Genomic DNA, 5,213 nt, shown 5'->3' with positions numbered 1-5,213 from the left:
GGAAAAAATGGAAACAAAGCTTTTGTAAATAAGGAGGAGAAGAGGGGCCAAGGGGAGAAAAAGAAGGAAGATATACCAAGTACAGGTACAAATTCCCTATGATGAATGTTATCATTGTGTATATCTAAAATACCAATAAATGCTTCAAAATACCAATAAATTGCTTTAAAAAGGGGGTTGTTGTTGTAGATAAAGAGACAAGAGGTGGGAAGACAAATGGGAGAGGATCTTGGTATGTGCAGAGAAACCTAAGTTCAGGATGCTAAAGAAATTGGATAGAATATAAAGACATTGATAAACTAAGGCAGGCAGCTTGTCACACCACAGACTATGGATTTGACCATGTAGGTAATAAGGAGCCATGTGATGTTTTTAAGACAGAGGGTGACAGGGTGGGGGTGTATTTTTAGAAAGACCATTTATTTTTTCTGTAATGGGCAAGATCATAAATATTTTAGACCGTGGGTCATATGGTCTCCGCCACAACTACCTCATAATACAAAAGCAGCCGTGAACAATGTGCAAACAAAATCTATATGCCAATAAAACTTTATTTGCAAAAATAACCTGTGGCTTAGCTGAGCATGTGGCACACACCCATAATCTCAGCACTCTGGGAAACTGAGGCAGGAGGATCATAAATTCAAGCTCAGCCTGGGCAACAAAAAAAGGCCAGGAATGTAGCTCAGTGTGAAGGCCCTAGGTTCAATCCCTAACACAGGAAAACAAGCACACAAAAAAAGGTGGGCTGGATTTGACCCAAGGGATCAGAGTTCATTGTATCCTGGATTAAAAGATGGTGAGGTTCCTGGTATCGAGAACAACCAGTTAGTCAAGGACAGTGATTTTTCCAAGTGTTGTTCCTAGATAAGCAGCACTAAGGTCACGGGGGAATTCTGGAAGGGTCTGTGCATGAGTCTGAGTTTTAAGAAGCCTTTCAGATGATTCTGATATTTGCTAAATTTTGAGGACCACTGGTCTAGGAAAGACGAAATACAATGCATTTGGGAAGACAGGATAGAATGCGGCATTGATTAAATGCTCAAAAAATATGTTTTGAATGAATCAATGAATAATTCAAAGTCCAATTTAGGTAATGAGGAATAGTGTTACCCAAGAAAAAAGACACATTTACTTGTTTTTGAACAGCAGTGAGGGAGAGAGGTAAAAAGAGACATTTATTGAGTACCTTCTCTGCCTACTATGTACTGGGCAGTACAACAGTATGAGTATTTTACATGCATTATTTCATTTGTTCTTCAAGACAACTTTGTAGATAGCTACTATAATCATACATATAATATATATAATTGCTTCTTTTCTTTTTATTTATTTTTGTTGTACTGGGGATTGAACCCAGGGCCTTGCTAGGCAAGTATTTTACCACTGAACTACCCTCAGCTCTGTCATGATCATATTTTTTTTGATTAATTAATTAATTTTTTGCAATTCTGGAGATCAAATCCAGGGCCTTGAACATGCTAGGCAAGCACTCTACCACTAAACTGTACCCCAACCCCTTTATTTTATTTTATTTATTTTTTTAACAGTTCGTGAAATTTAATGTACTATGCCTTAACACATCTGTGAGGTAGTTAAGTAAACAGTACTACCCGTTTTAATACATAGTAAACAGAAACATGGGTAAATGACACAGCTAAGCACTTAAGGATCAGAATAGACCATAGAGGCTTAGGGCTTTCTCTCTAGTTATAATCCAAAACTATGGAATATGAGTTTTCTTCTTTTAAAAAAGTATCACACCATTTAGAGGTTTTATGCTTTTACTTTTTGTTTTCCACTTGCTTTATCAGATCTTCCAAAGTTGGCTCCTTTTCCTTCAATATGTTAAACTGGGCACAATAATCATTAATCCAAGTTAAGCCTCTGCTTCTAAACTGAATTAGTACAAAATTAAGACATTACCTTGTGAGAACTAAAATCGCATTTAACATTTTTATTTTAGACTGCAAAAACAAAAACAAGCAAACGACCAAAAATCGTGAAATAGGCTCATCACATGACCTAAAGTCATCCTTTCCAGGAAAGCGGAAGGTAGACCATCCTGCTTCACTGCTGCTTGCACTCTGCTGGGTTTTGCTCCTTCTTTGGGTCATAGTCTGGATCATTTTCCTCATCTCCTTCTTCTTCCCCTTCATCATCCTCTTCTTCACCTTCTTCATCATAATCACCATCATCATCTTCAGTAGCTTCTCCAGTGAAGTACAACACTGATCTTGGAATTATATGCTCATGTAAAAAGTGACCAGTTTCAAAGTCGGCAGCAAGCATAGTTTTGACCTCATCATCCAGATCTCTACTCTCAGGAACTTCAGGAGGAGCAAAAAAATTAAAGAAAGAATCATTGGAAACTGTTTTAGTCAGAGTACAAACTGTCCCACGTCCCTTATGTTTCTGCTTCTTTTTAATGGTTTTAAAAGTGACATTCTTTCCTTTTTTCCAATCTATTTGGCACCCTGTACAGCCCATAATTTCTGGTCCATCAAATGAAGAGGGATCAGAATCATCTGGTTCAGATCTCATCCTATACGTCTTTGTCAACACTTGATTTGTGAAATATTCATTGGGCTCAAAGTGAAATTCTAAGATAAAACTCATAGGCTTGCCAGCATCTGAGAATTTCACTTTAATGTCCTTCAAATGCTTTAGAATAGGTTCATCATGTTCTTGAACCATGTCACTGAGCAAGTCAACATTCTTAAAAACAGTCAACCAAAATTCAGGAATTCCTTTAGGATCTTCTTTTTTCTCATCTTCAATCTTGGTCTTTTGTTTCAGCTCCTCCTAAATTTCTTCTTCCTCATCTGGTTTCCACTCATATTCTTCTTCCATAGGTTCATAAATTGCATTAATGATCTCAAATTGCTTATCAAATAGAGGTTGGTAGAGAACAGCATACTTCCTCTCAAGATCATGAACTTCCTTGTAGAATTTGGCTTCTGTCTGTGCACATTTAACTTGAAGGTTTTTGAGAGCATTCACTCTTCTTTTAACTGCCCTAGGCAAGTTTTCAAAGTATCCTGTTGGTGTGTCTACCAGACCATCAAGTCTTTCTTGAAGGGCTGCAAGAATCTGAGGATTTTGCATCATCTGAACAGTCAGCTGATGCTCTTTGATTTTTGTTTCTTCACCAGTTTCTTCTACTTCTTCAACATCATCCAAATCTTGATCAAGTTCAGACTGTTTTTTGTTGTCAATGTCTGGCATGTTATAAGAACTGCAAATATCAGTGGCTAGTTCAGGGAGTCAGGTGGCCGGAACTGCCCAGGGAGTGACTAAGGGCAGCCACAGTGGCAGGAGGAGCAAAAGGCAGTGCCGTTAGCAGTTGGTGCTAAAAAAGCCCCTTTATTTTAATTGTAAAAAATTATGGAATACAGTATGATAATTTGACATGTGTATACATCATGTAATGATCAAATCATGATAGTGAACATTTCCATCTCCTTAACAATTTTTTAAAATTTCTGATTAACATGTGATCATTGTACCTATTCGTAGGGTACAGTGTGGAAACAAGGTTTTGTTTTGGGTTTTTTTGGTATGGGGATCAAACTCAGGACCTTTAATCAAGGTTTTAATAGGGATAAATACTGTGGTTTGAGCCTAACCCAGACAGGAAGTGACAACTAAGCCCACTTTGTAGAATAGAGTCTTGTTTTGAATTCTGGCCAAACTTTGCAGACAGAGAGCTCTATCTAAAAGGTTATAAAATATCCTAGAGCTTCACTGCTTACAAAGCCATTTCATAGATTATTTCTTTTGGGGAAATGCACTTGGTATAGTAGAAAAAGCAGAAAGTTCTGGGTTCAAATCCCAGTTTTGTCACTAAGGCCATGCTGTGAGGTCACCACAGGATCATCTGTAAAACGAGGGTAATGATAATAATAAAGCTGCTATGCAAATCTAACAAAATATGTGAAGTGTCCGGTGTGAAATAGAAGTTCCCCAAATGGCAGATGGTATTGCATCATGATTATTAACACAGCTCTCTGTATAAATTCTTTGGGAGAGGATGAGAGTGGACCACCCAGACACCCAAGAAGTGACATGATAGAAGTTCTTCAGTCCAAGCCTTCCAGGTACCTCAGTTGGTCTCACTGTTCTGTTTACTGATCTTGCTTTTTTTTTTTTTTTTTTGGTACCAGGCATCGAACTCAGGACCTTGCCCTTAGGCAGGCTGGGGAACTGCTGAGCTAAATCCCCAGCCCTGTGATCATCTTGCTTAAGGTAGGCTGACATTTTAACAGGTTTTGAAGTTGGGCGAGGCCCATTCCATTCAAAGGTTGACTTTAGCCTGCATCTTTGCTCCTTGTCCTGTCCACAGTGGCTGTTCATTCCAGGGTTGCAAGTTCTTAAATATTGGATTTCCTTCTTTCAACACATTATTTTAAAAATCTGTAGCTTCTATACAATAATATTTCCTCCCTTTTCTTGTCAAATCAAACAGTAGGTGAGGCTGGGAGTCAGGAAATGGGCTCTGAGGGAGGTAAAGGTGTTGGTAAGAGAAACGCCTCCTTGTTTCAAAGGAATTTCCTTACAGTTCCAAAAGTGAGAAAAGTTAGATTTGCTAAAGAACCAAAACTGGTCACTGATTCCTATGTCACTGACTTTTTTTCCAATTTAGAAGGGCCTAAGAGTCACTGTGGCTCTCATCCGGTTTCAGAATTTGAGCACATCACTTTCTTTTTTTTTTTTGTATTAAATTCTTTTATTGGTACATTGTAGGTATACAACACAATTACATTTCTCATTGGGAATTGTACCTTTACATGATGCATCTTGGTTCTTATTTTTTCCCCATTCCTAGCCCTCCCTTCACGCCCTCCACCCTTCCCTATTTACAAAGACTTTATTTCCATTTTTTCCATTTCTCATTATTTTTTCCTTTCCCTTCTTTCCTTTCCCCTGCCCCTCCCACTACCCCTACCCCTTTGGACCTTTTCTTCCTATTTTACATTATTGATTATTCATTCTAACAATTGGTACAAGCACATCACTTTCTGTACCTAGTGAAAAATGGTTTGTGAACAATGCCTGTGCCTTTATCCCAGAGAGGTTAGTTTGTGATTTGTTTCCCGGCTTGTTAACTTCTTGCTTTCAGGTACGTTTCAGGTGATTAGAGACCAAGACTACTGCTTTGCAACATGCTAGGTAAACAGAGTTTCCATTTTAAAGGGAAATCACATTTGACC

General features: G+C 38.2%; 1 pseudogene; it reads right to left on the bottom strand.

The window, feature by feature from the left end:
- Window positions 1-2,042: 2,042 nt before the first annotated feature.
- On the bottom strand, window positions 2,043-3,228 carry LOC101700367 (nucleosome assembly protein 1-like 1 pseudogene; annotated as a pseudogene).
- Window positions 3,229-5,213: the final 1,985 nt, after the last annotated feature.

Source organism: Heterocephalus glaber, unplaced genomic scaffold, assembly GCF_053883595.1.
Source record: "Heterocephalus glaber isolate CG9 unplaced genomic scaffold, H.glaber_assembly_v1.0 deba00001553, whole genome shotgun sequence".
Classification (NCBI taxonomy): Eukaryota; Metazoa; Chordata; class Mammalia; order Rodentia; family Bathyergidae; genus Heterocephalus; species Heterocephalus glaber.
This window is presented reverse-complemented; position numbering and strand designations above follow the sequence as displayed.